The sequence below is a fragment of the Mauremys reevesii genome, linkage group 1, assembly GCF_016161935.1.
Source record: "Mauremys reevesii isolate NIE-2019 linkage group 1, ASM1616193v1, whole genome shotgun sequence".
Classification (NCBI taxonomy): Eukaryota; Metazoa; Chordata; order Testudines; family Geoemydidae; genus Mauremys; species Mauremys reevesii.
Window position 1 is genome coordinate 26,514,145 of NC_052623.1, and position 12,117 is coordinate 26,526,261.

At 43.5% G+C, this 12,117-nt stretch overlaps 1 protein-coding gene and 1 long non-coding RNA gene across 3 annotated transcripts in view; both read right to left on the reverse strand.

Annotated features, from left to right (window-relative positions):
• Positions 1-12,117, reverse strand: part of DLG2 (discs large MAGUK scaffold protein 2) — a 1,428,123-nt gene that overhangs the window by 858,069 nt on the left and 557,937 nt on the right. The gene's annotated exons all lie outside the window — the stretch shown is intronic.
• On the reverse strand, positions 7,308-10,910 carry LOC120395487. Its single transcript, XR_005592657.1, has 3 exons — positions 10,651-10,910; positions 10,285-10,444; positions 7,308-7,376 (listed from the first exon to the last, which is right to left on the reverse strand). It is a non-coding gene; the product is annotated as an uncharacterized LOC120395487 (long non-coding RNA).

The following is a 12,117-nucleotide window of genomic DNA, read 5'->3' on the forward strand; positions in this document are numbered from 1 at the left end:
TCTTTCAGCAAAAGCACAAAACATACAAAAGAAGTTGCATTTGTCTCAGTTAGAGTTAAGTGACGTTTCAATTATTTTATGTGCAGTGATGGAACTTGGAGGGCAGGAAAGCTGATTCTTCATTGCCTTGCACAGTGCAAAATGGTATAAAGCAATAATATCAGAGTCAGAATGGTAGGGTTCTACAGCGGCTTTGGACATGTATAAACTCACAATGATTTATGCCTGAGGTATTTAATGCTATATTATTTCTTTAATATCATTTAAAGAAGGATATGCACCGAAGAGAGAACAGTAGAAGCACAGGGAACAATAGCACTAGCTAAATACTGAAGTCCATACTATGCTGAAGTAACTGTATGGAATGAACAATGTCAGTGTATTAATGCAAGGTAAGAACAAGTGACCAGCCTAGAACGGGCCATCAACTGTAAGACCTTAATCTTTTTCTACAGAATACATTATGAAATCTTTAAACTTTGTGACAGTGACAACTAATTTTAAGTGAGGGGTTTACAGATAAAATGGAACATCTGGAGAATTCAGCAACACTGCCCTGGTTCCAATTTAGTGCACCTCGTAAAATTTGCACTTATACTACCAAATAAATGTCCTGGTTATTTATAGTCTCCTGCTCATACAATACTCAAGGGCCCACAAAAATTATGGCTTTACTCTATGGATCATTCATGCATCTTCACACAGGTTAGCCACCTAGGCAGTCTGATTTAAAAAAAAACAGGCTAAAGTTAAATGAAAATAAAATTGAAATCTTCATTGTCAGCAACAGAAATCACTTATCTAAAGACTCAGAGATGCCCCTTGCTTATCTTTATGATGAATGGGCAGGGTTGTGAAGTGTACAGAAATCTTACCAGCCTTTACTATGTCAAACAGCGAAGAAAAAAAGTTTCATTTTTAATCAGTAAAATGTCTGAAGTTATCAATGCCATCTATTGTTCCCCTGTACATATGTATCTGATTTGACATTGCAAAATATTCTATTCGTAGTATCCCAACAAGAGGTAGGCAAAGTTTTTCAACCAACATTTTCTATGGAAAATGCAGATTCAGCAACACTGAACCATTTCATGAATTTGTGTCAATTTTTCCAAAAATTGTTTTGGTGAAACTAAAAATTCAGGTAAAAAATCCTAAACATTTTGTATCAACGTTTTTTAAATAAAAAATGTTTCAATTTAAAACAACTTGTTTCTAAAATGTCCATTTTATTTTAAAAGTTAAACAAAAAATGCTTCAAATCTGAACAATTTTTTTTAGGATTACCGGTGCTTAAGAAAATATCAGTTGTTTCCATAGCTCTGATCCCAACGCACATCACCCACAGTGTTGGGTACTTAAGTAGCTATTTATGTCATTATCACTCAGTTTTGTCCCTTATTTCACACTGCTTCCTATACTAAAAGGAGTCCCCACATGCCCCACAGCCTGCCTGTACTCTTAAAAAAATGATTCCCCCAAACATCTCCCCCCCACGACCCACTTCTTTCATGAAGCCTGCCCAGGTTGATTTTCATGGAGATTTAAGTCTCCTCCTCTTAACTCTCCTCTTCAGAGTTATTGTACCGAGTAGCATAGTTGTGTTACATTGTTAGTCCTTCAAGGCAGCAGCCCTGTCTTTGTGCATTCTATACAGAGGTGAAAGTAATTTACGTTTCTTACCAGTAGGGGATGTATCGCAAGCAACCCACCTCTCCTACACACTTAATAAATCACTTTGCATGACTTTCATATAGAAATTAAAGCTACTACCAATACTGTCTCTAATAAAAAAAAAAGCTTTAATATTGGAATAAAAGCCTGAAAAGTGAACATAAGAATGGCCATACTGGGTCAGACCAAAGGTCCATCCAGCCCAGTATCCTGTCTGCCGACAGTGGCCAAAGCCAGGTGCCCCAGAGAGAATTAACCTAACAGGTAATGATCAAGTGATCTCACTGTCACATTTCTCTCCTCCCTCCTCCTCTGGCCAGGCTGCAGAAAGTGGCTAGGATTTGCGTTGCACCCCCGCCTCACACTCAGCTGCGGCCACGGCTCCTCTCCAGCTTGTGGTGGGGAAGAGGGGGACTGGCTGATGGAGAAGCCCAGGGCCAGGGCCGGCTTTAGGAAGTGTGGGGCCAAATTTGACCAGTTTCGACGGGGCCCCGGCAGGGATGGCTAAAAAACCAAAACACTTTCATTTCTTCCATGTATTATTTAACTTTCCATGACTATATAAACAACAACAACAAAATATTACATACATTGCATCATATATTATAAATATCAAGTTCATTAAGAGGAACTTTATTGTACACCTCACCTATATGTTTTTAAAACTTTATCTTCCTTGCTTTTTGTTTGACAAAATCTTTCAGTATATTGCCTAACTCTAAGCTCTTCATTACTTCGCATTCAACTGACATGATTGTCAAATTGTTTAATCGGTCTTCCTGCATTGTTGATCGCAGATATGTTTTAATTAGATTTAGCTTCAAGAAGCTCCTCTCTCCTGAGGCTACAGTTACCGGAATAGTCAGGAAGATTCGAATTGCTATAAATAAATTTGGGAATGCTGTTTATCGGTTATTATATGCAAGAAATTGAAGCATTTTTAGAGGGTTTCTACAATCAGATGAAAGAATTGGCTTTAACACTTCCAGTTCTTCACAAAGCATGTAGCCATTTATGTCAACTGATTTTACAGTTGAAACTTGTTCGTTTTCCTGCACTAGTTTCACATCTGTCAATGCGAGTTCCAGATGTGCAGCAGATTTTCGTATGGTGTCCTTGGGAAGATTTTTGAATTTGCATAAAAATCCAAATAAACTCTCATGCTTTTGTAACTGTTCAAACCTTGGTTCAAGTGACTGTAAAGCTTTGTCTAACATTTGATTGAAGCACTGCACTCTGGAAGCTTCTTTTGGATCAGAAAAAGGCTCGTCTGCAGACTCATACTCAAATTGTGTTTTTCGTTTGCACAAGTGTTTAGTCTAGAATACTGGAGTCACATCTAGTTCTTTGTCAAGTTCCATGGCTCCAGTTAATACTTCTTGAAAACCCTTCTTTCTGTACATTTTTAAACCAGTTACAAAGCTTTTCGAATGAAGAAATTCCTGCAGAAATATCCATTGTATCACTCTGTAGCTCTTCGCTCACAAAATTCACTTGAAAAAGTAAATCATGCCAGAAAACTAGTGAAACCAAAAAAACTTATAATCCTTCATTTGAATAGCCAGTGATTCAGCTTCACTTTTTGCTTGAGCATCATCAATTGTTTCTGCTACCTCTACGAATGCATCATAAAACTCCCATACCTGGTAGCGCAGAGCTTTGATGCTTTGCATTCTACATTCCCATCGTGTTTCGCAAAGAGGCTTTACAGAAAGGCCAACAACATGTTTTCTAAAAATAGTCCATCTTTTAGTAGATGCAGGGAAAAAAAAAAAAGGACGTAAATACGCTGCAAGGCTCCAGAGAAACTCCTCGCATCTGGACATGTTTTGGCCATGTCTCCCAAAATGAGACTATAGTTGTGACATGCACATGGTGTAAAAAAAGCTCTTGGGTTTGTTTTCAAAAGTCATGCTTGTACACCTGATATGTTTCCCTTCATATTTGCAATGTTGTCATAGCCCTGCCCATGGATATTTTCAACGTCCAATCCCAGGTCTTCGAGTTCACTTAAAAGGATATTGTACAAATATTCACCTGTGCTGCTTTCTACTACTACGAACTTAATGAAATGTTCATATACTCCTGCGGGAAAATTTGGTGATACACCATCAGGCACATACCTAATTGTCAATGACATTTGTTCTTGGTGACTAATGTCAGAAGTGCAGTCGGGTATAATGGCAAAATACTTAGCAGCTTTAATTCGAGCTATTATTTCATGTTTAACAGCATTCCCTACAATACTAATAAGTTCATTTTGAATGGTTTTTTCCTAAATAATGGTCATGTATTTCTTTGTTCTTGATTCTTCGTAAATGTTCCAGCATCACTGGGTCAAACTTTCCCAGTAATTCAAGAACTCCTAGAAAATGTCCATTGTATGATGTTCCCAGCTGTTCATCAGACCCACGAAATGATAAGTTTCGTTCTGCTAGCAACTGAACAACAGCAACTAGTCTCTCAAAAACTTGATACCAGCATTTTGCTTCTTGGCCAATAAGTTTTTGTTGTATTGAGTCAATGTTTTTTTCAGCAGATAACCTTTGCTGAACGTCGCAACAACTAAGCATAGCTTGTAAATGTCCTTTTGAGTTTTTGTGCTCAGCCAATCTTGTATGAATATTAGACCAGTCATTAAAACCATTAGATGCTAATGAACTTGTCACATTATTGCACAAAATCTTACAGTAATAACAACAGATCTTGTCGGCTGACACTGAGTATATCACCCATGGATGAGCTACAATTTCACCATTTGAAAGTTTCCTTTTGCAGTGAAACTTTGAAAAGTGTTTCCCATTCTTATTTTTAGGGAAATCTTCTACAATAAATTTAGGCAGCCCTTGTTTTACTAAATACTCCCTGATACACTGGCTAATGTATTCTGGCCAAGTTGCAGGATCATCAGAGTTGAAGTTGCCTTTCTGCTCTACAACCCTTTTTGTAGTCTTCTCTTCATCTTGAGTGTCTTCTTCAGACTGATTTGGCTCTTCAAATTCTTCATCACTGCTGTCGTTCTCTGTCTGTGTCGTATGTTCTACTGAAGAATTTTCAACCATATCTGCATCTTGACTGAGCTCTTCTGGCTCAACAGTAGAATCAGGTCTGCTAAAATACTTGTTTAAAGCACCCTTTTGCTTCTGTCTTTCAACTGCCTTTGCCTTGTATATGGCTCTTTTCTTACTCCCACTTGGGTACTTTCTACCAATGTCTCTTGATCTCTTACCCATATTGATAGAAGTCACCACATTCTAAAAGAATATTAATTATAGATTTTCACTTTCATATTAGGAAAATAATTTAATGTTTTGATAGTTGTACAACTGATTTTCTTCAGTAATAAGAACAGGAGTACTTGTGGCACCTTAGAGACTAACAAATTTATTTGAGCATAAGCTCATAGCCCACGAAAACTTATGCTCAAATAAATGTGTTAGTCTCTAAGATGCCACAAGTACTCCTGTTCTTTTTGCGGATACAGACTAACACGGCTGCTACTCTGAAACCTTTCTTCAGTAATGTTTATTTTATAAATTTTAATAAAATAAACATTTCCTTATTAATATAAAATTGCCCCCTATTCCCCCTCTCAGCACCACCCAGCCCTGCGGAAACACCCCCCCCCAGCGCCACCTGCCCCGTGGAAACAAACCCTCCTTCCCCAGCGCCGCCCCGCTGAAACAGCTGTGGGCCGAAAAGGAAGGTTTGGGGGAGGGGGCGGAGAAGAAACAGCACACATAGGGTGACTAGATCACAGCAGTAAAATAGGACCCGCCACCTCCCCGCTTGGCTCCACCATCACACCCCTCTTCACCCCCTAGCCCCCTGCAGGCTTGCTGCATCCCGCCTAGTCTGTCCCCCACCCACCACTTGCCTCCTTTCACCTTCTCCCTCCCCTACCAGAAACCCCCATGCCCACCCCTAGAACCCCTGCTGGCTCACTGCTCGCCTCTTTGCCCACTCGCCGCTTGCCCCCGACTCACCGCTCTCCCCCCCAAGTATAAAGCCTCATTCAAAGACCCAGGAGTCACTATATTAATACACACAGCAGTCAATCAATGCAGTACCAAAAATTAAAATACAGAAAATGGGGGCCCCCCTCCATCCACCGACTCGCCGCTCGCCTCCTCACCCCCTCTCCAAGTATCAGGGGTAGCAGGTTTATAGAAATTTTGGTTGTGCCCAGAACACTCAGAGCCTGCCCCCCCCAAACTCTGCCCCCCACCTGCCTAAGGCTCTGCAAAGGAGTTTGGGTGAGGGGGAGGTGGTCTGGGGCGCAGGCCCTGGGTTGGGGCAGGGGATTGGGGTGTAGGACGGTTGAGAGGTTGGGCTCTGGGATGGAGTCTGGGGTGCAGGCTCTGGGACAGAGTTGGGTGCAGGAGGGAGTGTGGGGGAAGGGGGTGGGGAGTACAGGCTCTGGGATGGAGTTTGGGTGCTGGATGCAGGCTCCAGGCTGGGGCATGGGGTGGGGTGCAGCATGGGTGGAGGGGTGCAGGCTCTGGGAGGGAGTGCGGAGGGGTGAGTACAGGCTCTGGGACAGAGCTTGCAGCAGGGAGGAGGGGGACTGGCTGACGGAGAAGTCCAGGGTGCCTGCATAACAGTTTAAACTCAGCGCCGTCCGTGGTTCATAGAATCATAGAATCTCAGGATTGGAAGGGATCTCAGGAGGTCATCTAGTCCAACCCCCTGCTCAAAGCAGGACCAAACCCAACTAAATCATCCCAGCCAGGGCTTTGTCAAGCCTGACCTTAAAAACCTCTAAGGAAGGAGATTCCACTACCTCCCTAGGTAACCCATTCCAGTGCTTCACCACCCTACTAGTGAAAAAGCTTTTCCTAATGTCCAACCTAAACCTCCCCCTCTGCAACTTGAGACCATTACTCCTTGTTCTGTCATCTTCTACCACTGAGAACAGTCTAGATCCATCCTCTTTGGAACCCCCTTTCAGGTAGTTGAAAGCAGCTATCAAATCCCCCCTTATTCTTCTCTTCTGCAGACTAAACAATCCCAGTTCCCTCAGCCTCTCCTCATAAGTCATGTGCATCCTATCCCTACCCTCCAGTGTATCAACCACTCCTCCCAGTTTAGTGTCATCTGCAAACTTGCTACGGGTGCAGTCCACACCATCCTCCAGATCGTTAATGAAGATATTGAATAAAACCGGCCCCAGCACCGACCCTTGGGGCACTCCACTTGATACCAGCTGCCAACTAGACATGGAACCATTGATCACTAAGGATAACCATTGATCACTCAACCCAAAGGATTAGGGGCCATGTCTGGCATCCTTGTTTATTTCATAGTTGTTGGCGTGACCAAGGGGCAGGTTTTTTTCTGCTCTGGATCTACTACACAAATACACTCAGAATCGGGGACCATTTCCGAGTTCAAGTCTATCCCTCCCCATCAAAGGATGGATGTGATGCCCAAACTGCTTGCAGGTCCTTGTTGAAATGTTCCTTTTACAAAAGGAACACAAGAATCACAGGGAAAGCAATTAGCCTGATAAACAAAACCACAAGGAGATTGGAGGGGAAAACTGGATATTTAGGGAAATTATTGTGCCGCCTTTGAAAGAAGAAAAAAAAAGTTTCCATTCCACCCTATTTATATATTTATTGAATTAAACACCTGAAATGCCATTAGGACATATGGACAGGATCTCAGATCTTTCTGTTTGCTTCAGTGTCCTGCAGAGGCTGAAATAGAGAAAATTTTCGCTAAGTATTTTGTATATTTCACGAAGGCTATTCTACTTGTCCTTCATTCATGTCTCCTTCACCCTACCACTAGCCACCCATTGGTGTGCCTCCTGCACCCTTTTATGCACCCAGGAGATTAAACAATCCTTAAAATCTGTTAACTTGCTAGGAAATAGGGAGGGTCTATGCGGGACACTGGTGGGCATGGCACAGTGCAGCCCCTTACCCCCCTCCCCCTGGCTGGCTGTGGCTTTTGCCTCAGTTACTTGCTCCTTGGCGGACCCAGCCCAGCACCGGGCGCAGCAGCAGCTACTGATTGGCGGCAGCTGCACTGTCACACACATACAGTCCTTGTGCAAGCAAGCGGCCACCCATTCCAGTGCATTCTCCAGGCGCACAGCCCAGGACTCTGGAGTGGGGAGGTTGCTGGCGCCCTTTTGAGGGGTGGGGAGAGACAGTGTTTCTGCAGTTAACACCTTGGGAACGTCTTCAAGAGGCAAAGTCTGGCTGGGCACCACCAGCGCATTGAAGGGCCCAGCTTTTGGGTTGCTGCTTAATGGTGTCCTGCCCCAGGGAGCTCTAGGTCCTACAGTGAAAAGCCATCTTTTTTGAGAGAGCCATCCGTACTATGTATATACGCACACACACGGATCAGAGAGATATAGATATGTCAAGCAAGACAAGAAGATTTTGTTTTCACAGGAAGACGTTCACGTGGTTGTTCCAAACGTTAGCTTTTGAGTGCCATGCTGCCACATGGTAACTGCATGCGCTTGCTTCTTATTGGTCAAGTCTTGTCAGGAGTGCAATTTACAGTAGGACGACAGTAAGTGGGGAAAAAAATGCCGCCTAAGATGATAATTGTTAGGGTCTGTTGAACATGTATGTTTAAATGTAAAAGTGAGGAAATGGGAGATTGTCAGTCAAAAAAGAACAGCAACAAGTGAAGAAGTTGAAACTGGTCACCCCCAGGGAAAAAACGTTGACACTTCTTCACCTTTGTCACGTGAGCCGCAGGTCCAAAAAGAGAGGAGACAAATGAAACTGCTGAATTTCTGGGTAAGAAAACAGACTCTACCACCATACCCTGCTGTGTGGTCAAAAATGCAATTTCAGGAGTTCAAAAAGAAAAACGACTGGCTTTTTGCTTTGGGTCGTAAACTTGGAAACGTCATGACATACTGCGCACCCGATTTAAAGCTACATTCTGCAAGAGGGGTTAATATCTCTGTAAACTTGCCCTTTTGTGAAATATCCTTGTACAGAAAGAATAAAGGGACTGAGCGGTCCTCCCTTTGCAAAAAAATAAATGAACTTAAGAAATCTGCAGCTCACATGGAGGATGAAAATAATTCAAGCCACGGCTAAAAAAGAAAAAAACAACTCTTCTTAATCTGAATGCTAAAAGTGAAGAAGTGGCATTTGAAACTACTGCTCGTGTATTCCAAACAGCCTACTATATTACCAAAACAAATCAACCACAAGAGCCTCATTGAGCTACAGCAAAATCAACGGAATTGAAATGTTGCATAGTAGAACAGTGTGTGTAGATATAATCCATCATATATTCACTGAAATGAAAAAGAGAATTGTCAACAAAGATCGACAATAAGTCAAAAATTACAGTACTTGCCAATGAATCAACTGCTCTCACTGGAAACTCGACTCATAATTTTTGAAAGCCAGTATAGATGGAGTTATGAGGCCACTTACGTTTCCTCTGGACTTGATTGAGCTGCAAAGTGCAACAGCGGCAGCCATTACAGGGGAAATTTTAAAATGCTTGCTGCGTTGTGGGTTCACTAAAGAAATATTATTAGAAGTGTTAATCAGCTTTTGTAGTGACGGCGCAAATGTGATGTTAGGAGCCAAAGCTGGTGTTGGAAAACTACTACAAATGGACTTTCCTAATGTGATAGTACGGCATTGCCTCAACCATAGACTGGAACTTGCTGTTAATAAAACTTTAGAAGTCACCGGAGGTACAAATGACTAAGGCTTTTTCGGATGCATTACGTTCCTCGTACAATCAATCACCAAAAAACTCTCATGAACTGAGTGCCCAGGCCAATGAATTACACATTATACCTCAAAAAATAGGCCAAGTGTTCAATTTAAGATGGGTGGCATCAATGTGGAGAGCAGTCAGTGCAATGTGCAAACATACTCTGCTTTGGCAAAACACTTCATGGTGGCCTCACAAGACCAGTTGAGAGTTGGAAGCGAACGTCTTAAATTTCTAGGACTACACTCAATTTACAGAACACAGCTTTATCAGAAACCTTTCTTTAATGCTGCATGTGCTGACAGAACTGAAGAACATGTCTGAGATGTTACAAGAATGAGACATGACCATTCCAAAAAGCAGACAACCTAATGAAAATATACAACAAGAGAATTAAAAAAAAGTCTAAAAACAGACCCAGGAGTTCACTCTGAACAAGCTCAGAAGACTGAACAATCCATAATGTTCAAAAAGAGCAAACTAAACGGTGCTGGGAAAAGCCCCAGAATCAACTTGTCTCAATTCATTCAAGCAGCCATTGACAACACGAGGACAAAACTATTCACAACTGCCTCAAACAAACCAATCAAAGCACAGGCTTCTTAAAGAACTTAAAGTAACAATTTCTCGGTTTTGAATCCTGAAAAATGGCAAGAGAATCCAGCAAATCTCCACTTTGGAGAAAAGAAAATAAGAGCATTGGCTGATCAACTGAGAATCAAACAGGAAACACACTTGGGATTTGTGGAATTCAAGGCTTCTGGAGGGAAAAAATAATTCCTGGAAAATGTAAAAAACCCTCATCCTTGCAGTGGACACCCCTGATGTGAGCAACTCTAACTGCGAAAAGGGATTCAGTGCGATGAACAACATCATTACAGTGAAAAAGACTGTACTTACCACTCGTCATGTGGCAGACTTGCTATTCATTTCATGTGTGGAACCTCCTTATACTCAGTGGAATCCTATGCCATATGTGAGATTGTGGCTTGGAAAGGGCCGATGTGCAGCACATTCATCTTCAGGCATGGCACGACAACAGGGAGAGCAGTGAGATCAGCTGTATGGGTCAATGTGAGAATTTCTAGAAAGTTGCTCCAGGCCCTCCCATGGATCCCCCTTTCTTGTCCCTGCTCTCATGTTCCATGCGCTGAACTGGGGGCTAGGGTAGCTTTGCTGTGGGTTCCCCTTGGAGCTTCAGCCCCCACCCATCTCTTCGTGTGTTGCTGCTGCATGCCGCTCTCAGACCTCTGTCTCATTCCCTACCTCCTGGGCGGCTCCTGTGCATGGCTCCCTCCTGCAGCCTGGCGGAGCGGCAGCTGCTGAGGTTGGAAGTTTTCCTGGGGACACCATTAGGCAGCAACCCGAAAGCTGGGGGCCCACAGACGCGCTGGCAACGCCCAGTCAGACCTTGCCTCTTGCAGAAGTTCCCAAACTGTTAGCCGTGGAAACACGGTTTCCCCCCACCCCTCAAAAGGGTGCCGGCGCCCTCCCCACTCCAGAGTCCCAGGCTGCACACCTGGAGAATTCACCCAGCCATTGGAATGGGTGGCCGCTTGCTTGCACAAGGACAGTATGTACGTGTATGTGTCACAATGCAGCTGCCGCCAACCAGCAGCAACCGGCCCTCACTGGGTGCTGCCTGCAGAGAGCCAGCAGCTGCCGCTGCACTCAGCACTGGGTCTGCCAAGGAGTAAGTAACCGAGGTAAAAACCACAGCCAGCCAGTGGGAGGGGGTCAAGGGGCTGCACTGCACCATGCCTGCCAGCGCCCTACCTAGACACTCCCTATTTCCTAGCAAGTTAACAGATCAAGGATTGTTTAATCTCCCAGGCGCATAAAAGGGCACAGGGGGCCCACCAACAGGTGGCTAGTGGTAGGAGAAGTGAATGAAGGACAACTAGAATAGCCTTCATGAAATATACTTTGACAAAATTTGTCAATTTCAGCCTCTGCAGGACATTGAAGCAAAACAGAAAGATCTGAGATTGCGCCCATCTGCATCTTGACGATATTTCAGGTGTCTAATTCAATATCAAAATAAGGTGGAATGGAAATTTTTCTTTCAAAGGTGGCACAATAATTTCCCTAAATATCCAGTTTTCTCCTCTGATCTCTTCGTGGTTTTGTCTATCAGGCTAATTGTTTTCCCTGCATTCTTGCGTTACTTTAGCAAAATTCCTTTGCCAAAAATAAGCCCCCCCATCATCATAACATCTTCCCATTGCATTCTCCATTTTTTTTTAAATTAACATTTCAACAAGGATCTGCAAGCAGTTTGGGCATCACATCCATCCTCTGATGGGGAGGGATAGACTTGAACTCGGAAATGGTCCCTGATTCTGAGTGTATTTGTGTAGTGGATCCAGGGCAGAAAAGAATTGCCCCTTGGTCACACCAACAACTGTGACAAACAAGGATGCCAGAAATGGCCCCTAATCCTGTGGGTTGAACCGCAGACGGCGCTGAGTTTAAGCTGTTATGCAGGCGCTCTGGGCTTCTCCGTCAGCCAGTCCCCCTCCTCCCTGCCTCAAGCTGGAGAGGAGCCGCGGCCGCAGCTGAGTGTGAGGCGGGGGTGCAGCGCCGAGCCTAGGCACCTTCTGCAGCCTGGCTGGAGGAGGAGGGAGGAGAGAAATGTGACAAAGTGAGTTTTCACTTTTCAGGCTTTTATTAGCTGAGTTTATGCTATTATGCGGCCAAAAGAGGTGAAAGTAAGCTGATACTGAATGCTTC